This window comes from Canis lupus, chromosome 1 (genome assembly GCF_011100685.1).
Source record: "Canis lupus familiaris isolate Mischka breed German Shepherd chromosome 1, alternate assembly UU_Cfam_GSD_1.0, whole genome shotgun sequence".
Lineage (NCBI taxonomy): Eukaryota > Metazoa > Chordata > Mammalia > Carnivora > Canidae > Canis > Canis lupus.
The window spans coordinates 61,134,954-61,161,562 of NC_049222.1; the positions used below are offsets into that span (position 1 = coordinate 61,134,954).

A 26,609-nucleotide genomic window follows, 5' to 3' on the forward strand; every position below is an offset into this window, starting at 1 on the left:
ATCTCCCAACTGTTTTTCTTTGCAAAGATAAAATAATAAGGTGATATTTTATGTTGTCTTTTGCCTTTCATGGGCTCAAAACCAGCTCAGTTTGTTCAAATTTTCCATATCTTGAAGGAATGTCTAACAAGGCTTTTTGTTGTCAATGGATTTCCTTTTCACAGATGGTTGGCTTGCTTACCAGCTGTAGTTTGATAGTTATTACAGTTAATTTACTTAGAAAATGAGGACTTCAGTCTGCAGCCAAAAGGTATTTTACACTTAGATGACAAATCCAATGCCCTTCTAATCGCACTGGCACACTTGGACTACCATGCCTGACCTTGCTCATAAATCTGTAACTCAGAAGTTCAGGCAATAGCCTGGGTTTTAGAAACTTCTTTGCAAGATACTGCTACATCAGTAGTCAAATTAAGAGTTCTTCTCAACTATAGTTGGGCAGTTACCAGATGACAGAAGTAGAGAACCATTTTAATCTCTGAGTAGAAATTAGAACACCAAACTTAGGAAGAGAAGAATATTTAACCTATTTTATCATATAGTTAAACCTCCCCAAATATACATAGCTTGCATTTAAGAAGCACCAGATTCTTGGATTCAAGGAGCTTACAATTATGAGCAACATGATGAAAATCAACTCAGTTCTTCTACATTGCTCAATTTCCAGTCAAATAAAAATTTTGTTTCTGTCATTACTATGATGCAATAATAACATATATAGTGCACTGTCAGAAATGTTAATGCAAGTGGATGAAGAAATTGTCTAAACTGGATGTTTAGAGGAATACCAAGGAAACTCCATGAGTCAAAGCAATTTTTTTCAACAATTCTACACCTTTAGAATTTCATAATTTGTCGGTTTTTTCTTTGAAATGTATTTATATTCCTAGGATGAACCATATTTTTAAAATGTTAATGTGGTAATAGCTCTTTTAGAGAGTACTTTTCTCCTAACCAGAGAAAGTCAAGAGTTAAGGCCCTTTTATAATAACAACATGGAAATAAGTTTGTGTATAATTATTAAGTGAAAAGGGCAACTAGAAAATCACAAGGTATATGTATACATGTGTGTATATATGTATTATATTTTTTTTAATCACAACTATTTAAGACAAAAAATATAGAGAAAGATTAAAACAAAAACCATAATGGTAATAGTCATTATTTCCAGGAGTGTAGATTCTTATATTTACTGGTTCTGTATTTTCCAAATGTTTTTTTAACTAAAATTTTAAAATAACACCAGGCTCTTGAAAAAATGGATAGTATATATTTCACATTGTTCACAAAGTTAAAGTGAAACACTGGCACTAAAAGCGGGCTCTTAATACACTCTTGTGTTTCGCCTTCTATAAATTTCCTGACTAGCTCTCTGGCAATTGCTAGTGTCCAGGATATCCTCCCACTTCAACTGCAATTTTGTCGACAGTATGTTCCCCTGACCTTGGTTAACTCTCATGCTCTATATTTAGAATTGGGTGAAGACTTCCCTATAACTTTCCCATGTCTCTAAGTGCTTAGACTCTGCATGTCACTATCACATTCCTCCCTAAGGGAGAATCAATTTTTGTTGTGTCTTTCTGTCCTTTTTTGGGGGTAAATGATTTTCCCAAGGAAAAGGAGTATCTTTCCATGAACATCAACCCACCTTTCTTTGGAAGATTCATTCATATTCTGTGGGATTTGATGTCTCCACCTAGAAATTCTCCCTTAACACATTATGGCATTTCTTTTCATAGAACTAGGAGATAATAAAAATCTCACATGAGCTGGTTTTTCTGCTTTGTTCCTTCAGCTTTTTAATTTTTTTCCAAAGGAAATAGGTGTACTTCTTATTAGAGGCATCATAGTGTAAGCCAATTACAGCATCATAATACATACAGTGTCACATGCTAGGTTGTTTCTCAAACCAATCAGCTACTTTTGTTCTATTTGCTTATGATTTAGCTAAAAAATAATAAATTAAAAATAAAAAGTGAGTTATATGATACCAATAATACAGATTCCCTAAAGGCTTCAATGTACAAATCAAAGGAGCTTGTTGAGAATTGAATATGTCAGTAAAATTTCAGGGTACAATGCTTTGTTAAAAAAGTCATTGTTATCTAGTGAATCCACATTAAATCGGTGTTTAATTTAAAGGAGGCTATTAGAGTTTTATTTTTAAAAATCTATGATTTAAAAGAAATCATATAGGACATAGTTTAAGATTTGTCTCATCTCTCCTAAAAGGTCATAAAGTAACTGATAAGTAATGTATTTAGCAATTTTCAGAAACCTTGGGGGTATAAAATGCCAGATGTAACCAGAAATCTTATTTTCAGGGAGAACATATATATCTTTCAAGATTTCATTAAAATTAGGAGAGCAAGGGTGAATTATATTAAAGAAAGACTGAATTTGAAAGCAGGTATTGTCATCTGGAGTTTGGGGTCAGCATCTCAATTTCTTATCTGATTTGTCTTAGTCTTCTCAGATGTAGAAAGAATGTGAGGTTAGCTGGGGCTATGTCATGCAGCTGCTCTGCTTTATTGAGAAGGCTGGTCCAGGGAAGCTGAGAGCTGTTCAGGTCCTGTGGGCAAAGTTGATCTACTGGTTTCACATCACATAATTGCCTTTCAAAGCTGAATGATGGATTTGCAAGTAGATTTAAGAAAGTTAAGAGGAGACAGAATAATTTCTCATTATGCTTTATTCTTATGTCTTTGTCCATTAACCTACCTCAGGAAACATTAAGGATCATACTTATTTTCACTGATGACTGGAGCTACTCAGTGACTTTCAGAAGTAAAATGATGTCCATTTCCATTTTATGATATAATTTCTATTCACGGATCAATTTTTATGTTTAAAAATATTCTTGATATGATTTTAACATTGAAAATATATTTAAATGAAAAATACCCTACGTAAATCAGAAACCAAAATAATCATGTTGGACTTTGAAAGAGTCTCTCATTTCATTTTATTTTTTTTTAAAGATTTTATCTATTTATTCCTGAGAGAGGAGAGAGAGAGAAAGAGAGAGAGAGAGAGAGAGAGGCAGAGACACAGGCAGAGGGAGAAGCAGGCTCTGTGCAAGGAGCCCAACATGGGACTCGATCCTGGGTCTCCAGGATCATGCCCTGGGCCGAAGGCGGCGCTAAACCGCTGAGCCACCCGGGCTGCCCAGAGTCTCTCATTTTAAATGTAGATTTTGAGTTTATCTTTGTGTATGGTGAAAGAGAGTGGTCTAGTTTCATTCTTCTGCATGTGGATGTCCAATTTTCCCAGCACCATTTATTGAAGAGACTGTCTTTCTTCCAATAGATAGTCTTTCCTCCTTTATCGAATATTAGTTGACCATAAAGTTCAGGGTCCACTTCTGGGTTCTCTATTCTGTTCCACTGATCTATGTGTCTGTTTTTGTGCCAGTACCACACTGTCTTGATGACCACAGCTTTGTAGTACAACCTGAAATCTGGCATTGTGATGCCCCCAGATATGGTTTTCTTTTTTAAAATTCCCCTGGCTATTCGGGGTCCTTTCTGATTCCACACAAATCTTAAAATAATTTGTTCTAACTCTCTGAAGAAAGTCCATGGTATTTTGATAGGGATTGCATTAAACGTGTATATTGCCCTGGGTAACATTGACATTTTCACAATATTAATTCTGCCAATCCATGAAAGATCTAAATGTGAGACAAGATTCCATCAAAATCCTAGAGGAGAACACAGGCAACACCCTTTTTGAACTCGGCCACAGTAACTTCTTGCAAGATACATCCACAAAGGCAAAAGAAACAAAAGCAAAAATGAACTATTGGGACTTCATCAAGATAAGAAGCTTTTGCACAGCAAAGGATACAGTCAACAAAACTCAAAGACAACCTACAGAATGGGAGAAGATATTTGCAAATGACATATCAGATAAAGGGCTAGTTTCCAAGATCTATAAAGAACTTATTAAACTCAACACCAAAGAAACAAACAATCCAATCATGAAATGGGCAAAAGACATGAACAGAAATCTCACAGAGGAAGACATAGACATGGCCAACATGCATATGAGAAAATGCTCTGCATCACTTGCCATCAGGGAAATACAAATCAAAACCACAATGAGATACCACCTCACACCGGTGAGAATGGGGCAAATTAACAAGGCAGGAAACAACAAATGTTGGAGAGGATGCAGAGAAAAGGGAACCCTCTTACACTGTTAGTGGGAATGTGAACTGGTGCAGCCACTCTGGAAAACTGTGTGGAGGTTCCTCAAAGAGTTAAAAATAGACCTGCCCTACGACCCAGCAATTGCACTATTGGGGATTTACCCCAAAGATACAGATGCAGTGAAACGCCGGGACACCTGCACCCCGATGTTTATAGCAGCAATGGCCACGATAGCCAAACTGTGGAAGGAGCCTCGGTGTCCAACGAAAGATGAATGGATAAAGAAGATGTGGTTTATGTATACAATGGAATATTACTCAGCTATTAGAAATGACAAATACCCACCATTTGCTTCAACGTGGATGGAACTGGAGGGTATTATGCTGAGTGAAGTAAGTCAGTCGGAGAAGGACTGAAGGACTGAATGTTCTCATTCATTTGGGGAATATAAATAATAGTGAAAGGAAATATAAGGGAAGGGAGAAGAAATGTGTGGGAAATATCAGAAAGGGAGACAGAACGTAAAGACTGCTAACTCTGGGAAACGAACTAGGGGTGGTAGAAGGGGAGGAGGGCGGGGGGTGGGAGTGAATGGGTGACGGGCACTGGGGGTTATTCTGTATGTTAGTAAATTGAACACCAATAAAAAATTAAAAAAAAAGATGATAAAAACACACACACACACAAAATAAAAATAAAAAATAAATGTAGATTTTGTATTATCCCTTTTCATAAATGAAGATTAACGTGAAGGATTCAGGTAAATACTGTCTAGATCTATACGGTGTCTAACTTTACTTCCTTTTCTTCCAAATTAAATTAATGTTAAAAACAGATGGTTTCTAGTACATATGCCTCCCCCATTTCACTGATATTATTTTCTGGATAACATAAGTTAAAATCAGGACCGTTGGCCAGCATAAATGTAAGAGATCTCAGAGTTCTCGACAAATCTGACTCAAAAAGTGAGAAGCTTCCAAAAGATTTCATATATTTCCAAATCACAATAAGGAACCAAATTTTCTTCCACCAGCTACATCTTATCCTAGTCTCAACATTGCCCCATATATACTCAGATCCATTGAAAAGTAGAAGAAAAGCAAAGAAGACCATATCAGGTGGGAAGGAAAGGATTCATTAGCTTGCACTCCATTCTTTCCTTACACGGGGGAGTAAGGAAGCACAAGCATGCCCAGGAGAGAAGGGAGGTAATCTTGTCAGATTTCTTTGTAAGCATGCTAATGAGAGGTTTTCAGGCAAATATACTAGGGCATTTCCTAGAAAAACTTTATGGATAGAATGCTTCTAGCAAAATGTACCTGCTCATTCTAGGATTGCCTATGGAAAAATACAAATAAATAACAATTAAGAAAACAATAACTCTGGAATCTGCAAATCAAGAGAAATACATGTAAGCTATGTAATTATAATTATTTATAAAATAGAGACGTATCATGCCTGAAACAGCCCCTTTTGTGAATGTGATTTAGCCACATACATTACTTTGGGACGTTACATGTTAAATCTTGGTCATAGCATAAAACAAAAAGGGACCTGGGGAATCATATAGTCTGTGTCAGACTTCTCCATGCTTCACTATTCCTTGAGATTATTTATAACCTTGCAGTTATTAATAAACTTGATACAAAGTAAAAATCTGATTCTCATCAGTTTGATACAAAATCAGCTCTGTTGTGGGATCTCAGCAAAAGAATTCATGGATGTGCCATTTCATAATGAGAGGTCTCCCTGATCCTATCTGGTCCATACGAGTTGTTGATGTTATGCTCCTCAACATTCAGCTACAAACTCTAAGAATTCTAGGCTCTGGCAGACATTCTGGCAAGCTATTTCAAAACTCAGAATTCTCAATTTCTGGACTACATATTAGAGCCTGGAAAACATGTATCTTTGCATTTTACACCAAGCCTACATTTGTTAAGGATTCTGGGTAAGCCAAGGTCTTCACTTACATTTATTTTACAGATATTTTAGTTCATTTAGAACAAAGCTGATAATAGCCATTCAAAACCTTTCTGTCTTTCACAGCATCTTCCAATGAAAGAACAAAGTTTTCTGCCCCTATTATTTCTAGTTTTAATATTAGATTTCTGTGCAATTAATAACATTTTAATGATAATTTTATATCCGATTATAAACTTAAATCAATATTAGTCATTTTGAATGTTAATAGTATATTGATTCATGAAAATTTAGATACTCAATTACTCATAAAGCATTTGTTTTATTCCTATTACGTGACACATGTGACACTAAAATCTGTAGCAAATATAAAATACAATCATGATTCTTTCTTAAGAGTATTTAATATGTAAAGAGAGTAAATCAGGTAACCAAATAATTTAAGTTAAAATATGACTAATATTAGTTTTATGTGTTGAGTACTATGGGAACACAGATTAAGAACTGATGAGCTGGAAGGAGTGGATAAGATTCCTCTCAGTAGGTGACTGTTGGTCTAAGACTTGAAGACTGAGTTAGGTCAGCATGTGCAGGAGGACTGAAAGAGCACTTCAATGAAAAGAAAGAGCAGGCATGCAAGCAAAGCATAAAAGGTGGTAATTGTTCAGCAACAGATAAGAGAACATGCGGAGTGACTGGAAGGCACTTTTTACTGGAGTAAAACCAGTCTCTAGTAAAATACCTTTTTAGAAGCTATTTCAGTAGCTCTGGAATCAAATCTGATTTTGATAAGTTCAATTAAGATAGGGGCAGAGTTCTTTTTAAGAAAAAGGAAAAAAACAAGGAGAGATTTAGAGGGACACTCAGTATGGTATGAGTGAAAAATAAAAGAAAGATTTGTAGGAGTAGGAGGCCTCTAGGCCTTTGTTTGGGTTTAGCAACTTGGGTGATAAGACTAGTTTGCAAAAGGATTAACAAGAAGAAAAGCAGGTAGTGAAGACTAGGCACGGACCCATCCAATTGTATGCCTCCCGAGGCCTTGACCATGCCATTCCCTCTATCTGGGATGCACTACCACCTTTGACCTTCTCGAGTAACTTCCACAGGGTTTTTAGATACACACTATTACTTTCCAAATATTCACAGGGAGTAAGCACTTTACTGTTTATCTTCCTCACATGCCATCATCATTATTTCTTTTCTTCTTCCTCAATTTAAACTGTAAGGTCCTCTAGGACAAAGTCATACTCATTTCTTTAAACTCAGCATATATCACAAAATAAGCACATAACCTTTACTGTTTTGTGTTTTTACTATTTGTTATGCCTTTTCTAAATTAATGTCAATAGTGCCAAAATTGATTAGATTCAAATTATATTTTGTGTCAGTATAAAAGCCTGCATACATCTTAAGAATCATATATAGGCTTGGTTATTCATCTTTGTCTGTAAATATTGCCATATGTTTTCTTGTGCCCATGTAAGCATACTGTTAGTGTACATGTATGTACACTGAACAGCCAGGATTAAAAATGATACCACTAATACTAATAATAATAATTCCTTTGATATTTCTCCAAGCATCCAAAACATTTGAAAAGACTAATTGTTGTTGTTGGCAAATGGTGTCTGAATTTCTATGATTCTAGGTAGCCAATGAATCAAGAATTAATGTATCTGTAACTTTCTATCTTTGCTTCTGCGCTCCATTATTCCAACAATGTAAAGTGTTATTAATGCAATTGACAGGTAGTACCTATAAAATAAACTCTCTCTTCTCCTTTTAATGGATCCTGATTTCAAGAGCTAAACTACAAATCTTCTTTTATCTAAACAGTTTTACTTATCATGCTCAAAAAATATATATCCCTTTAGCTGATTACCTTTCTTAGTCATCTTTCTAGGAACATGGTATTTCTTTTTCTTTACTAGTCTCTGTTTCTTTTAACTACTTTCCAGATTTTTCAATGACGTATAAAACCTCATAGTATGTGAAATTTTTGCAATTTCCACTAGGTTCAATTTCAATTAACTCAAATTCTGAGGTCAGTACTAAGGACTGCATGATACGTCTATATTAGAACAAACCAGTAAGTGAAACAAAAATATCAACTCACAGCATCACAAGCCTGGAGAATTACGGAAGGAGCACTTTTCCTGAAATTCTTATAATCTACCTATGGGCTCTAATGACCATTTCTTGATTAATTTTCAAAATAGGGCAGCCCGGGTGGCTCAGTGGTTTAGCGCAGCCTTCAGGCCCAGGGTGAGATCCTGGAGACCTGGGATCTAGTCCCATGTCGGGCTCCCTACATGGAGCCTGCCTCTCTCTCTCTCTCTCTCTCTCTCTCTCTCTCTCTCTCTCTCTCTGTCTCTCATGAATAAATAAATACAATCTTTAAAAAAAATTTTTTTTCAAAATAAATTGCTATCCAGGCTGGAATATTTTCTTACTACTGCCTGCTCAGAAAAGAATTCTATGTTTTAAAATAATGTAACAACTCTCATGGCTGCTGCTTCTTGTTGCTTTTTTTCTAGAAAAGGACTTCTTAAGGAGTTTAGTGTTTAGATATTCTGCCAAAAGGATTTCCTCAGAAAAGAAGTCAGTGGATACTGTGTCCCATAGCTCCCACACTCATTTGAAAGCTAACAAAGTCTTAGCAGGCTTTCATTCACTCCCAAGCACCATTACTGCCAAGTATATCAAATAATACCCCTCTTTAAGTACACTTTAAATCTGAAAAAGAAACCCTAAATTTCAACATGTGATGTGCACCTGTAGTAGAAAATTTTCTTTTAAAAATCATACAAAACTTCAAAACTATAAATTGCTACAAACTGCTTTATCAACATTGTTTTTAAGTAACCAAGGCTTTTAGGACATAAAAATAATGAAAACTTCCTTTGTGAGGCCCGGTATGGCTTCAAGTTGTTTCCTTTGCTGAAGCAGGATACTCAGGGTGCTTAGATGATTTTTAATATGATGTGATTTCCCAAGGGACTTGCAGATAATTATAAATAACCCCAAACCAAATGCAAATATTCCAAGGCAATACTTTCTCATGGTGGTCTTTCAGATTTAGGCCTTTCTGATCAGGGTACTAGCCTGGATGATCTGGGTACCTGTGTAGGCCAATGCCCATCAAGGATGTCATTGTTTTGTTTGTTTGTTTTTTTTAAAGATTTTATTTATTTATTCATAGAGACAGAGAGAGAGAGAGAGAGAGAGAGAGAGAGAGAGAGAGAGGCAGAGGCACAGGCAGAGGGAGAAGCAGGCTCCATGAAGGGAACCCGACACAGGACTCGATCCCGGGTCTCCAGGATCACACCCTGCAAGCGGCACTAAACCACTGAGCCACCAGGGCTGCCCAAGGATGTCATTGTGATAGTATCAGGCTTCCTTCCTTAATAGGTAGATGAAGGATATTCCCAGAATGGAAACTCATATTCTTGAAAAGCCTCTATTTTCTCTCCTAACAATGTCAGTCAGTTAGCATTAACTTACTGTTAAACAAACTGGTAAATGGACAGCCAATTTAACATTCCCCATAATGTATCAGAAACCATGTAAAGCACTTTACATATTTAATCCTCCCAAGAATCCCAAAAGAAAGTTAATCATTTCTGATTCTTTCTTTTTAAAGGTGTATTTATTTAGACAGAGAGAGAAAGAGAGAGAGAGAGAGAGAGAGAGAGAAGGGGCAGAGAGAGGGAGAGACAGAGAAGCAGACTCCCTGCTCAGCATGGAGCTTGAGGCCAGACTTGATCCCAGGATACTGAGATCATGACATGAGCAGAAATCAGGAGTTGAAGGCTTAACTGACTGAGCCACCTGGGTGTCTCTCATTTCCAATTCTTATATGAAGAAATTCCTAATAATAAAAGATAATATCCTAAGTACGAGAGTTGCTTTCTTTGCATACTTTGCATTTCCCAGTTTTGTGGATTTTTCTTTAATACTGTAAACAAAGAAAGAGTTTTCAAAGAATTCCCATCTGTTCATGTCACTCATCTATTTATAGTCATTTACTGGTTTTCATGAAGGATGAAGATCAAACTCTTAACATAGTCCTGATGCTTCTCGTCCCATCTATCCAGTCTCTTCAAGGGCACATTCCTTTCCTCACTCTGGTGTTCCAGATAAAACCTTCTGCTTCCAGTTCTCTCAATATGCTGGCTTCTTTTTACCCAACGGAGCATATACTGTCCTTTCCATTCAGGATGATCTCTCCAAACCTCTCCACCCCCAATATGTCAAGCTATCTTTCCTCATTTTTGAAGTCTCAGAATAAATTACACTTCTTCAAAGCAATTAAAAAATATCATTCCTGTAAGACTATTGAAATATATATTTTGGTACTATAAGGGCACATACTAAATCTTGTTATATACTGTATACTAACTTTTCTTAATTATATACTTTTAATATCACCTATAAGTGCATGGTTTAAGAGGGTATGAACTATATTTGCTTAATTTACTGCTATAGCCCCATGACCTAGAACACAGTAGCACATAGTAGGTGTTCAGTGAATATTTGAGTAAATGAGTTGAACAAATGAGTGAACATTTTTTTTTTTAAAGTAGGCTCCACACTCAGTGTAGAGCCCAGTGCAGGGCTTGGATTCACAACTCTAAGATCAAGACCTGGGCTGAAATTGAAAGTCAGCCACTTACCCAACTGAGTCATCCAAGTGTCCCAGATGAATAACTATTCTGCAAAATTAGTTTCCTTATTTTACTTGACAATACCTTACATGAGTTTACCCTGAATTAATGTTTCTAAAGATTTTTTTCCATTTGCTTTCATATCATAAGAGCACTTAGCTGCCTTTCTGTGAAATATGAGAATTCACAAGGCTGTAACATGTTAAAAAATAAAATACTTGTTTTCACTCCTGAGGCCTCAGAATGCATTTGTGTCTGTATATCTTACTATTGATTATATAATTTAACCGACATTCAAAACATCATTTAATGTACATTTGTTGGTTCTGATAAATACGTACTTCAGAGAATTATAAAGAAAATCTGAAGTTGAATAAAAAGAAATTCATCTACCAAAAACATGGCCTGACATTCATTCTACTACTAAGATTTTTTTGACTGTAAATAAAAATAAAATATATTATTTGGGTTTCTGTATAGAAGAACAGCATATGTTCTAATTTTACTATTTGTATTTTGTGTGATCGCTTTGGAGCATTAAACACTGTTGACAAGTCCTTTCTTGAATCTCCTTCTTGGGTATACATGACACTAAACTTGTCCTAATTATCTTCCTTTATGTCTTACTTTTCCCCATCTTCCTTTTCTGACTTCTCTTTAACTATTTGTTCCTTAAACAAGCATATGTTGAAAGATTACCATGTGTCTGGTGCTTATCTACAACCTTGACATACAACAAGGAAAACAAATATAGTCCTTATCCTCATAAATCTTATTCTCTTTTAATCTCACTATATCCCCTTAAAGGGTATAAGCACAATTATTTTCTAACTTCTATATATTAATAACCATAAAATCTGTATCTAGCTTATACTGTTCTCCTAAGCTCAAGGTTCACATACCCACCTGAGTAATGGGCAAAATCACCTAGATTGTTTCACAGACATCTCCAACTCAGTATGTGCAAACTGAGCTTGTCATTCTCCTTCTAAAATGTATCCAAAATCTATTCTAGCTGGATAATGGTACCTATCTCACAATCTCCCAAAGAAGGAACATGGAACTCATTATGACTTACTCTCTCCTTTATTCTTCAAATGCAATTTGTCCTCAAGTCCCATCTGGTTTAACTTTTCCCTTATCCATGGGACACCTGGGTGGCTCAGTGGTTGGGCATCTGCCTTTGCCTCAGGCATGATCCTGCAGTCCCAGGATGGAGTCCCACATTAGGATCCCTGCTTGGAACATGGAGCCTGCTTCTACCTCTGCCTTTGTCTCTGCCTCTCTCGCTCTCTCTTTCATGAATAAATAAAATCTCAAAAAAACAAACAAACTTTTTCCTTTTCTCACTGCCACTGTCCAAATTTAAACTCTCATCATTTCTCTTCTGTATTAGAGTATTTGCCTCCTAACCGGTCTTCTCTTTCATATCTTTTTATCTCTAGTCCATTTTCACACTGCCACTAAAGTGATATTTCCACAATTTAAATACAGCCCATACTTAAATCCCAAAGATGGCTTTTAATTCACTATACTTCGTAGTATCATATGCACCCTGATTTGATCAAAAGTTGCCTCTCCGGATTCCTATTTCTTATCTTGTATCTAAAATGCTATCATACCATAAAGTTCTCTAAATGAGACATGCTATTTCAGATTTCTATACCTTTATAAGGCTTTCCCTCTGCCAGAAATACCCTACCTATCTTGTTTACCAAACTTTAACCACCTGAATTTAGACACTTTTTCTATGAAGCCTCCCCTGACCTCTCCAGAAAATTCTCTGCCACCATGAAGTTTTGCAAATATAAAATGTATTCTTTTCTACCACAATTATAAATTTACATATTTACCTCTTCTAACTGTGAACACCTTCGGAACCTCAGGACCTAGCACCATGAACCATGGCACAAAATGTGTCCTTAACAAGCGTTTATGGAATGAGTAAATTAATGACCATAAGTAAAGTAATAATAGATTACAGTTCTTCTTTGATTAAAAGGTGCTGCAATGAAAAGTCAACTGGGAAAGCAAGATAGGTATCACTAAACCATTTTTATAATAATTTAAATAATTTGCAAACTATTATAAAGCTGAAGAGAAAACAGAGGCTTGCAAAAAATGTTTTCACTTTTGGCCTGGGGATGGGGTAGAAGTCATCTTTGGGCACTAAAAGATATTAAATTTTGGTATTCTGTTTCTGAAAATACCACCTACTTCCTGTCCTACTCTCTGAATGATTATCTCTATTCTCCCTTGGACAATCTTAGCTTAGCCATTTTATGAGGACTCCTTGACTACACTTCCTTATTGTATGTCCTTAACCTCAACATGTAACTTGAGTCTGATTCTTGATTACTGCTTTACTTGACCTTACATATAGCAGAGGATATCATTGTTTGGCTACCCCAAAATCTACCCCCTCCCTCTTCTTTCTTTAGAAAAGAACATGGAGGAGCTAATAGAGAAGTTTTCTTACTGGTAAAACAAGATATCCAGGAAGATTTGTTCCTCCTACTTCCAACGAAAACATATATGAATATTTTTATGTAGACGATAACTGTATCTATCTGAAAAATTTTTTCACGATCAATTTTCTGGTAGACATGAATGATTTTCTGCTACTATTAATCATGTTTCACTCTTTTTAATAAAGATGGTGACATCAAGGTTTTAAGAATCTTTAACTCTTATCAATAATTGAATTGTGTTAGTTTTCTTGCCCAAAAGTTACTAGAGTATTTTTTTGTTTTTGCAACTGATGTTAATTGCACAGAGAAAAAGTCATAGCTAGTAAGTGTTTAATGGCTAAAAAGGGATTTTATATCATTTTGAGAAAAGGGAAAATTGAGAGTCCTGCTGAATAGATTTTGATTTAAAATTTACTTCTCTTGGAAAATTAAAGATAATTTTTTTCTGGTACACGTGCTAGGAATTAAAAAATGCTAAGGTTCCCAATATTTAAATTTTGTATCCCTAATAGACACAGAGATCAATGGAACAACACAGGAGACCCAGAAATAAACCCATGATTATGTGACCAATTAATCTTCAACAAAGCAGGAAAGAATATCCGATGGAAAAAAGATGTTCTCTTTAACAAATGGTGTTGGAAAAACTGGTCAGCAACATGTAAAAGAATGCAACTGGACGACTTTCTTATACTATATACCAAAATAAACTAAAAATGCATTAAAGACCTAAATGTGGGACCTGAAATCATAAAAATCTGAGAAAAGCATACAGGCAGTAATGTCCCTAACACCAACAAAACTAAAAAGCAATCTACAAAATAGGAGAAGATATTTACAAATGACTTATCTGATAAAGGGTTAGTATCCAACATATATAAAGAATGTATACAACTCAACACCCCCAAAATAAATAATCCAATATAAAAATGGACAGAAGGGGATCCCTGGGTGGCGCAGCGGTTTGGCGCCTGCCTTTGGCCCAGGGCGCGATCCTGGAGACCTGGGATCGAATCCCACGTTGGGCTCCCGGTGCATGGAGCCTGCTTCTCCCTCTGCCTGTGTCTCTGCCTCTCTCTCTCTCTGTGTGTGTGGACTATCATAAATAAATAAATAAATAAATTTAAAAATGGACAGAAGACATGAACAGACATTTCAAAAAGAAGACATACAGAAGGCCAACAGACACATGAGAAGATGCTCAACATCATTAATCATCAGGGAAATGCAAATCAAAACTACAGTGAGATATTACCTCACACCTGTCAGAATGCCCAAATCAACAACACAAGAAACAACAATTAGAAAGCATGTGGAGAAAAAGGAACCTTCATGCACTGTTGGTGGGAATGCAACCTGGTGTAGACACTGTGGAAAACAGTATGGAGGTTCCTCAAAAAGTTAAAAATAGAATTACCCTATGATCCAATAATCACACTACTGGGTAGTTACCAAAAAAAAAAAAAAAAAAAAAATAGGGGCACCTGTATGGCTCAGTTGGTTAAGCATCTGCCATTGGCTCAGGTCATGCATGATGTAAGGGTCCTAGAATAGAGCCCCACATAGGGCTCTCTGCTCGGGGGGATGGGGGGGTGGGAGGGAAGTCTGCTTTTCCCTCTCCTCTGCCCCTCCCCCTGCTCATGTGCTCTCTCTCTCTCAAATAAAATCCTTTTTAAAAATGCAAAAACACTTATTCAAAGAGATACACTCATCTCTATGTAATTCAAATGATACATGTACCCCATTGTTACAACAGCCAAATTATGGAAGCAGCCCAAGTGCCTATCTATAGATAAATATGGATAAAGAAGAGGTGGTATATATTTACAATGGAATATTATTCAGCCATAACAAAGAATGAAATTTTGCCATTTGCAACAACATGGATAGGGCTACAGAGTATAATGCTAAATAAGTTAGTCAGAAAAAGACAAATACTATATGATTTTACTCATATGTGGAATTTAAGAAACAACAAAAAACAAGCAAAGGAAAAAAGAAAGAGAGAAAAAAACCAAAACACAGACTCCTAACTATAGAGAACAAAGTGATAATTATCAGAGGGGAAAGAAGTGGAGGAATAGGTTAAAAAGGTGATGGGGATTAAGGAGGGCACTTATGATGAGCACTGGGTGATGTATGGAACTGTTAATCACTATTTTGAAACTAATAAAATACTATATGTTAATTATACCTGAATTAAAATTTTAATTCATTTTGTATCCCTAAGTAATAAAGTGATTTGATCCATAAATAGACCCATTTCTTTAAAAGATCTTAAGGGAAAATGAGAAGTAAGTCTTTGGGAGATGGAGCAGTGGGAAGCTGATCTTGCCCTCACAGACAGGAACAAAAGAACACTATAGGAAGTCTCTGATTTGAAGCTACTGCTGCTACTGCTACTGCCTTGTTTGGGTACCTCTGCAAGCTCATACCTTTTGCTCTACAGCCAGTCTCTTTTGCAGCCAGTCCAATCCACCTCTAAGGGAAGAGTTCCTGTTACCTGAGAATACCCTGCCCCGGGGAAAAAGGATGTGCAGATTGTTAATGACACTTGTTTGCCTGCTTTGTTAATAAATTTGCCTTTGTTTTCCCTTTCTTAAAACTTCAAAATAGAAGATCCTCTATCCATCTAAATATATGGATGGGTTGGTAGCATTAAAACAGTCTTTAATATTTCTATATAATGCAAAAATCTCTATAATAATAACAGTAATAGTGAAATCTGACACTGCTTCAATCTCAGAATGGGAAAATAGGTGAAAAAAACCCACTATAATTTGTATATGAAAGGATCCCCAGAAATTCCCATGACCTTTTCAAGCTTCTTAAAGGGTTGTTGATTTATTTATTTTGATTAACCAAATAATTTAGCTTTGAGCATCTACCTTCCTATAAGGGAAGTTTAGTTAGTTCTAGCATTAAAACAAAGTATAAAAATCTAAGATAGAAAAAGATATCAAATAATAAATAAAGAACTATTATAAAAATTAACTAGATTACAAAAGTTCTGTTAGCAGAACTCTCCAAACCTAAGATTTAGTAATCCAGGGAGGTATATTATAGACTAGATCAAGACACAGTTATTACTACATATAAAGTTTCATTATATAAATCCATGCTAAATACACTTTTTCATAATAGAAAGTCAAATCATAATAGGAATTTATAGCATTAAAAATTTACAAAACAGAATTACTATACATTCAGAAAAGATCTAAATTCAGTATAAATCTGATGAGTTTTTGCAACTTTAAATTGCCTGAGTGTATTACTAAAACACTTGAAATCATTGTAATTCTGCTCTCATTTCTCTAGATCCCCTAAGAGCTGTCAGGTGCATCCTTGGAAACATCATTGCTTTTGTTTTCATCAGTTCACATATTCCTGACATTTCCCCATTGCTTGTCAAAATAATTAATACCTGAAGTGAGAGAAATAGGTATACTGCATTTTAATATAAACTTTTTGAGAAAAACATGGTCAAAGAAATGGTCATGGTTAAAGAAATGGTCTATTAAAAGTAAGCTTTCCGTCTTTGACCTTTTGTTGCATTGCAAAAGCATTTCTGATCTGCTTAAAGAATTATGGACACAGCTGTCATCTCTAAAGTTAATGAAGGGTTTACTTTCAAGAGAATATCTTGCCAAAGTTTTGAAAAAGTCTGGATATTAATCAGTTTAGGGTCCACTTAACAGTCAATGAAAATAAATATGACAAATCCATTCTATGGAGTAAGGGTAAAAGCTTATAAGAATTTGAAGTGCTTATCACTATATAATAAACATATTTAAGCCAGCTGCATATCCTTACCAGCTACAAGTAGGTTACAGACCACTTCACTGTGTGACTATGGAGTCAAAAGATCTTGTTAAATTACCATGCCTAATTCTTTTTACAATCCACTATAAAACACGATAGTGGTTCACTTTCCCAGGATATGACAATTACCTGACATCATGGATCCTTCCCTACAACTGCTGAGTGAATGTAGCATTACATCATCCTCTATATAACAGACCAGGAGTTTTTTAGGCCCCGACTGCCTCTGCTTTTAGTCTTTGGTTAGAAACCTTTGTCCTTTTGTCTAAAGTCATTCTCTGAAGTTACTTAAATCAACACAAAGTTCCACAAGACGAGCAAATAGAATACTATTCCAGGAATCAGACATCAATAGTACTAATAAAATCACAAATGTTTGGGGAAAAAAGAATATAGTTTTCCTTCCAGTATGTTACATTTTTAAAAAATTTACTCTTTTACAAATTAAATGATACAAACAAAGTAATTAAATGATAAAAAAAGTTTGGAAATATCACACAGGTTCTTAGAAAACATTCTATAATACATACTTTTCTACTGGAAGACACAGTGATGTTAAGGGCAAAAATGTAATGCCTTTAAAAGACTCCTAATTTTATACAGCCTATAAGACTTTTACTTTAGAATTTCGGATAACCAAAAATTATAGTTTTTGAAACTTTAATTTCCAAAGTCCTTAAAAATAATACTCAGGAAATTCAATATTCTCATTCCTTATTCCTCTCTTACCAAAAGAATGTGAACAAAATTTTGCAATACAGAAGCATTGAGACTTTTCAGAGATGCTAAAATCTCCTATTCAAACAGCAACTTTAACACCCTGAAATTTTATTTCATTTTATTTTATTTTAATATATTACTAATCTTTAAAATCCTTAATTGATATTACAAGTGGCAATTACATCAAAATAGATGTTAGTTTTACATGTTTTCAGGAAAGTTTAAGGTAAATCAATGTAGAGTTCAGTAAGTTTTATTTCTAAAGTATGTAATTTTATACTGCTGCACAATATCACAAATAATAAACCTTCTTCTAGTTGTCTATTGATGTCTAAAAATCCTTTAACAGAAAACAAATCTTGCATGCCACAATTATATATTAGGTTTAAATATGCAAATATAATTTGAAAAGAGTAGCAATCTAACCAATTCACCACAAAGTTGAAAAGACTGATTTGAGAGCCTCTGGGGTAGCCAGTTTTGAGGGAGATAAGAAAAGAGATTAAAGTGTAATATGGTATAAGGAAAGAAAGGTGAGGAGCTGAAGAGAAAATGAATTAACCAAGGGCAAACTTTGTCTTTTACCAACAAAAGCCTCTTTCTTCTGCCTCCCATTTTCCTATCTCTTTCTTTCCCTCTGTCCTAGTGTCACACCTTGTGAGGGTGACAGCTGCATGCATATTTTCATGATTGTGAAGGTCAAGGGGCATCAATCTAGATACTTTTCAAGGCATTCTTTTTAGGTGTTCTAGATAAAGAGTTGGTGTGGGGGAGGAATTTAAGACTGAAAGAAAAAGAACTGTTGCCATTTTCTTTATGGTTTTCTCTTGCCCTCAAACTGCAGAAAGTAATCCCTTCCTGCTTTTTTTTTTTTTTTTTTTTTTTAAAGAAGCCTTGCTATTGTAACATGTTTACATCTTCTTACTGCAAAGGAGTCATGAAAACCGAATTAATGGACATTTTTCAGGGCTCTACTATAAATTATCCCAACTTAAAAGCCAATTTCTCTTTAATATTCTTATTCACTCCTGCCCCAGTTAAAATAAGACAAAAAATTAAATTATTCCTGTGACTTACAAGACATGGTCACTATTTTATTTTTTCTCTGAATTCTCTTGCCCTTCCAGCCTTCTTACAGTTTACTGAAGGTCAGGCTATGTGAATATTTGCTTCTATTGATTAGAATTGAATAACCAGTAGGTGGTAAAGTTGAGTAAAGTTCAGAAAATTGCACAGCAGACACAACAAGACAGAGATGCAAGGTACAATGGATTTGCAGAACAGCATGAGCCTGTGTAATTTAGCATGACCTTTCTGGTTTTCTTTGCAGGAGTGTACTATTCATTGGCAATTAGGGGAATTTAGCATGAACTGTGTGAGATTTATTGAGTCTGAAGTTTTATATTGAATTTCTTGGTCTGGCTGCATATCAACTACAAAGTTTGCTATCAAGAGATATTTGGATTTCTGTTCATAATAAAAAATTTATCTAGATCCTCATCTCTTGTCTGCTCTTTTCCCTATTTCCAACACCACTACCATGGAAGGAGCTCACTTATAATATCCTGAAGATTAAAACTCTTTCAAGGACATCTTACTATTTAACATTTATGATGAAAGAGTTCTTCCTTTTCTGGTGCAAGAAAAGACTGCAGCTAAAAATAAGTAAATATTTAAGGCTTAAAAAAAGCAGAATGCATACACCTTCAGATTTTCTTTTCTACGATAGTGTTATATATCTTGTTAATTTATGTTTACAGAATAAAATATTCATTGTGGATCAAAATTTACCTTATCAACTGTAAATAAAAGCTGATTGCTTTTTTAGGATTCTCTCTCTGTGGCTGAACTTTGCATATACCCCAGTAGTAATTGCAAGTATTTTTTAAAATACATTTTTTAATTCTGAAAATAAACCAGGATTTTCTAAAGAATAATTATTCTATTCATTCCCCAAAAGTGCAAGTATAAATAGACAGGGAGTAACTCAATGAATAAATCCTTTGATTGCATTTATCATAAATGTCTCTCTTTTCTATTGTGCAGAAAGAAGAAGTACAAGGCAGTAGTGGTGTACCATTCAGAAAAATACTGTACTTAATACACTTAAAATGCTTTGAAAAGACGAAAATATTTTTTCCTCTAATTGACGCTTTGGGAGTTGAGCCCTAGAGTACATATGTGATATAAATCACATTGAAAATGAAAATCTATATACTGAATTAATCTTTAAAGATATTCAAATGATATAATTTATTGATAGTATGAAGGCAACACATTCTAAAGAATTATATAGCACTCTGTACCATTAAATGAAAATTTGGATTATAGATTTGGATTTCATTAGTGCTAACTGATCTTTACTTAAATGGTTGAAAATTTTCTATTTTTGCATCTAATATTAAAGAGTAGCAGCATCTATTTGGAATTCCAGTGCTTGTTTTGTTTTAGTTTATCTTACCATTAAAAAATTAGGAACTAATTAGAATTTTGGAGACAGGAAAAGTACAGAATTTTTTTGTCTTATTTTTTAAGATTTTGTTTGAGACAGATACTGAGAGAGAACATGAGCAGGGAGAGAGAGAAGCAGACTCCCCATTGAGTAGGGAACTCATGTAGAACTCGATCCCAGGACTCCGAGATCATGACCAGAGCCAAAGGCAGATGCTTAACCGAGACACCCAGGTGTCCCCTGGAATTTTTTCCTAGCATAAACAATGCTCTTTTCTAATGTTCATCTTGTTAATATAGTTATCTCAACTGGTCACTCTTCCATTTCATGTTAAAATGAAAAAAAAAATCTTGATTTAGAAAACTGCAAAATAATTTCATAGATTCCACCATCTCTAAGCTTATACTATGTTTTCTTACAAATTCAAGTAAATCAAAAGACAGCTAAGTTTTAAAATAAGTCAAATTAAGAATTTGTTCTACCTTAAAGTTTTTAGAACGATTTGGCTAATCATGTTGATCAAATAATTGAATTTATTTGTTATAGACAGTGAACAGCCTATAGTCTCAAACAGCTATAAGCTGATAGAGCCACAGATTTTTTTTTTTTAATGGGGGACTTCTTTAAGATTTTATTTATTTATTCATGGAGACATAGAAAGAAAGGCAGAGACACAGGCAAAGGGAGAAGCAGGCTCCCCAGAGGGAGCCCGATGCAGGACTCGATCCCAGGACCCTGGGATCACTACTGGAGCCAAACGCAGATGCTCAAATACTGAGCCACCTAGCTTCCCCTAAAATGGGGGTCTGATGTGGAAATGTTAATTCCTCACTTGCTTATTACCCAGACAATCCTTGAAGCTATACCCACTGCCATAGAGCAACATTCTTCCTCCTGCACTTGGAATAAGTAGTGATGATATTAACAACTAAGTTTAATAGAAAGAGCACTGGACTTGGAATCACGAGGACTGTTTCACCATTAAAAGCTCAATGCTCTTAAATAAATGACATCTCTTAATCACAAGTTTTCAGCTATAAAATAAGAGCTTCAACTAAATGATTATAGAGGCTCCTGCAGCTCAAATTCCTGTGGTTTGTTCCAGCCAAACTCTCTTACCTAATCTATCTTTTTTTTTTAAGATTTTTATTCATTTATTCATGAGAGACACAGAGAGAGAGAGAGAGAGAGAGGCAGAGACACAGGCAGAGGAAGAAACAGGCTCCATGCAGGGAGCCCGATGCGGGACTCAATCCCAGGACCCTAGGACCACACCCTGGGCCAAAGGCAGGCGCTAAACCGCTGAGCCACCCTAGGATCCCCCCAATCCATCATTATGTCATCTGTAAGATCACTGGCCAAGCAATATTAGGAATGAAAATAAGACTGAAACAAACTGGATTTTCACTGGAAAAATCAAACTAGAGTTTCTATTTTATTAACTTACTGTATAATCAAGGCAAAGAGAGAGTGAATGACAGAGACAAAAGAGAGGCAGCGCATAAAAAGTTATTTATAGGGATCCCTGGGTGGCGCAGCGGTTTAGCGCCTGCCTTTGGCCCACGGCGTGATCCTGGAGACCCGGGATCGAATCCCACGTTGGGCTCCATGGAGCCTGCTTCTCCCTTCTGCCTATGTCTCTGCGTCTCTCCCTCTCTCACTGTGTGCCTATCATAAATAAATAAAATAAAAAAAATTTTTTAATGTTATTTATATATCATCCTCACAATTTTTTAGAAAGTAAATATCTTCAAAGTCTATCTTGTAAGGACACTCAAGAGAAAACCAACATATACAAAGATTTTTGTAATTGGATTACAATTTATAAAATTATTGGATATAAACTATTCATATGTAATTTAATTTTTATTACAGATGATGGATCAAATATGATACATTTTAGTATTCTGTCCTAATTTTCCTAAAATATTAAACTAAAATATAGACAATCATAACTTCCTTTACTAGGTAGAGTGTGTTCCTCATTGCGTATTCTTTCTAGAGAACTGGCTTTTGAGTAGCATTTGGTTATGAGGTTTGGGGATTTAAAAAACTCCATTTATCTTAGGTCCCATCACGAACTGAAGAGTAGCATTCTTATACCATCATTTCGAAGTGACTTCTTATTGCTAACACTAGTTGTTCCATTAGAGTTAGAATTAAAGACTGAGGCAGCTTATTTGAGAAAGCTTAATGTGGTTTTTCACATCCAAAGACTCCTAATTTGCCACTGCAAATATATGGCTAAGTACAGGAGTTATTCATCATTTTGATGCTGCAGCAAAATGAACATTTGTGGCCATGCTATTAAAAGGAAAAGAGGGCATTGTTTAATATCTTTTTCTTTTTCCAGACTTCCAGATACATTAAGATACTAAAAACACACACTCATGCAGCCTTAGAATATTCAGTGATTTATAAGAAAACGTTTCAAGGCTGCATCATGGGAGATAATAAACAATCTATTTATTCAGTCATTGATACAAAAGGAAATTAAGAGTTGTTTATATGTGAGTAAATAAGCATATAGACATTAAATCTAAATTGAAGAGCACTAAACAACTTACCTATATAAATGTTTAATTTCTCTATTTCTTGGAGTAGCAGAAACCTTTATCTTCTTAAAAAGCTTACAGTGGTTAATATATAAAAGAATTGAGGAAAAAAAGAATCAAGGAAACTATACCTTTTGTTGTTATTGTTTTTCAGAATATCTGATCTTTTAAAGAGTACTAACTGTCAAGTGAATGCCAGATATTTATGTTGTCTGGGTTGTAATGTTAAAAAAGTAGTTAGGCTGAAAAGCCAAAAGGAACTAACCCTTTCTGAGCATCCAATGTGAGCCTGACCCTATGCTAAGTGTTCTAAATTCATCCCACTTAATTTGAATTCATCAAAGGAGTGTGAGGAAGGATTTGCTCTTTAGATCCATAGGTCAGAGCTCTTATAGTCGTGAGGAACTAAAATGACTCTGATTATACACACTGACAGAAGCCATAATTTAAATTCTTTTGGTTTTTTTTAAGATTTTATTTTTCAAATAACTTTTTATCAGTCTACCTAAAGTATATAGCCAGTATGATTGCATTATTTTATCTCTTGTATCTGAGTCATGGGCATGAGACCAATTGTGTAATTGACATGAAAGAGTTAAGAGATAATTAATAAAACTATTGTAGTAGGCAGGGATATGTGTGACAGGGAAAAGACTTATAGGTCAGGAATACCTTGCAATTACTTTAATGTAGTGAAGGAGCATATATTAACTATATTTTCTTATTTCTGTATTTCCTGGCATCTGGGGCCTTGCTGACTGGGGAGAGACTACCCCTCACATGACTCCTTCAATTCTTAGATGTAGCAAACAACTTCACAAGGCCACACCTTTGATTTGCAAAGAAACTAATCCAGAGCCCATACCTCTGACTATCTTCTTTACCTCCCATACACCAAGTCAATATTCCCCCTGCCCTAAGTAACTTCAAGGCCAGAAACTGGAAAATTAGGGAACACCCTAACAAGCCAGAGACTGTCAAAATTATTCAAACTACCCAATCCGAGTCAAGCCTGCTAAACTGCTTACCTTGCCTCACTTACTCCTCCCCATGGAGACTACAATAAAGTTTCTGACCAATGACTTCCCCTCATTCCTTTTGCCTCAACAGTGCCTGAGCAATGTTGCTTCCTCATTGGCTCTGCATGCAGGGCATTCCCCCTCCTCCTGGGAACTCTAAGTAAGAAGCCATCTTTATAACGGCAATCATCTCCTGATCTGTTGGCCTTTCCAAAACTGAATAAAAACAAAATGCCAGGCATATTTTAAATCAGAGCAATATTCAGATCATCGTCATTCTAACCAAAATGCCAAGGAATAGGGCAGAAATAAAACCTTTTCATTCTTCCACTGTAGCTCCTTTCAACAGGGAACAGATGAAGACAAGCCAAGAGATCACAGAAAAATTCACAAGAACCATCCCTGGAGTAACCAAGTAACCAGTCGCAAGGACCTTTGAAAGAATACTGGGGACTTCCATACACTTTTATGCAGTTTAGATTGAAGATATCTAAGAGTTATAGAAATATAGTTAATAAAAACTATGTACTTAGAACTTAATGTGTATAAATTTGAACATTTACTAAAGAATTGTAATTTGTGCAAAAGCTCTGGTACTATTAGGCAAGAGATAAATGCAGAACTCAGAAGTACAACACTGAAGAATAACAAAGTAAAATTATGAAAGAAAAGGGAAGGCTCTCTCCTAAAATTTCAAGAAATGCTCACTTATACCACAGGTCCATTATTCTAATGAGGAAGGTTTGGAAAAAATATTAGAACCACACTAAATATGAATTATAGCCTTTCTACATAGTTCTCCTTCCAGCATGGATTTATCCACTTAATTATTCTTTAGTTGTAATGAATTGTTCATGATCTTTTTAAGAATAACCATTTAAACCAATTGTCAGATATAATTATAGCCATTATACTAATGTCCAGCCTAAACATACCAGGTAGGCACTTCCTTCATCCATGTGCCTTAATATAAAATTATTCCATCCAGGTACCAGCAATTTTGTGGTCCTAGTGAAGAGACAAACACAGAAGCAATCTCTTTATTTTATCAATTATCAAAAAATAAGGGTGGGGTGAAGGCTATCTGGGAAGCAATCAAATTAATTATTTAAAATTATTAACAATTCAATTTACTGATTTGACTAGTTCATATATTTATTGGTTCATCCATCAGTCAATATGGAGGGAGTACTATTCTCTACCAAGCCCTCTGCTAACTTCTAGATTAGAATGGTGCACAAACCAAGCATGTTCTTTTGAAGTTCAAAGTCTAGTAAGAGAAGTAGACATCGAAAAAACAACTTCACAGAAACTTAATTTACAATTGTGAGAAGTGCTATAAAGGAAAGGCCTATGAAAGGGGGTAGTTAAGAGAATGTGAGCAGACATAGCTTACATCAGAAATGAACTAATCACCCATATAAGTAATTTGATATCATAGAATTTTTAAAAAGTGTCTGAATTTTGTATCTCATAAGCATATGTTCTGCTTTGTTGAAATATTTTGTTGGAGAAACTCAATTCAGCAGTCCTTTTATTTCTTACTGGTCTTTCATTATGTCAGAGTTTCAAGGTTTAGCTTTTTAAAAGTTTGTCTCAAAACCTAATAGCTTGATCTATAATTTCCCAAGCATTTTATAGGGCAAGAAGATGATATAAATTATTTACTTCGTAAATGCTTTTCTAAGGAATTTTTTTTCCATACCAGCAAGAACATATATTTCAGGAATTATTTTCTGGCCAGTAAAAATTAGTCTCTACCTGGTCATTATATACTACATTCATAACTCATCTACATGAAAGATGTGTTAATATTTCCTTGGTGTGTATTGAGCTTATGTCTCTATATAGGTAACTAATAATCTTAATAATAATCATAATGATAAATTAGCCCATAATTTCACACGTATTTTGAAAGCTCTTATGGTTATATGCCTTTAACCAAAGAAGCATGCATAACATTTATGGAGCCTTTAAGATGTGCACTGAATATCTTTGGATCATATACAGTTTGATACTCAAAGATCTTGTCTTTCATACCAGCAAACTGCCAATAATTCAAGTGTGTCAGTGTGTGTATGTGTGTATAATAGGAAAATTCTCTATAATCACATTTAATGTAATGACATACACTTGATTTCATTACTTCCATCTTATTTCATTTATGCTTATTAGATATTTTCAGCATTTTCTCTCTTTTCAACTCTGAGGTATAGCATTATTGTATCCACCATCAAATAGAATTCTGATTTTGACAGGAATGCACTGGGCTTTTAAAATTTGAGTACAATTTGGCTTTTTCATGTTAAGGAAACAGATTTTTGGAAAACAATGTTTATATGAGAATTTAATGTTAAATTTTATCAAATATACTTGGCACTACATTAAAATAATTAAATTTAATCTTTCTTTTATCTATCAATAAAATGAGTTATGTGTTTCTAATACCATCTGCTTAACCCTGAAATAAAATCTTGGTCGTAGCCTGATACACATTTAATAGGCACCAACTTTTCAACTTTATTATTTTATTAGCATTTATACATCTATACTCATGAGAGAATTTGGTTTGCTTCTTGTGTTTTCTCAGGTTTAAGTTTCAAAGAAGTGGCTTCTGAGGCATCTTCATATAAGTTCTGCTGGATGGCACAGATGGTGTTTGCCTGGGAGAATGCAAAGCTGTATTCAACTCCCTCCCAATTCACTTCTTTGGCAAGTTGCTCTTGGGCAATGGACAGACGCATAACCTTATGTAGCAATCCAAACATGAAGGTCACATTAGCTTCCTGAAAAGTTTGACAATTTCTCTCTTTATAGTCTTAAAGA

At 35.0% G+C, this 26,609-nt stretch overlaps 1 long non-coding RNA gene across 1 annotated transcript in view; it reads left to right on the forward strand.

Moving 5' to 3' along the window:
* Positions 1-26,609, forward strand: part of LOC119875966 — a 62,731-nt gene extending 36,122 nt beyond the window's left edge. The window contains exon 3 of the long non-coding RNA XR_005353856.1: positions 26,374-26,609. This is a non-coding gene — a long non-coding RNA (uncharacterized LOC119875966). The remainder of the gene's footprint in view (positions 1-26,373) is intronic.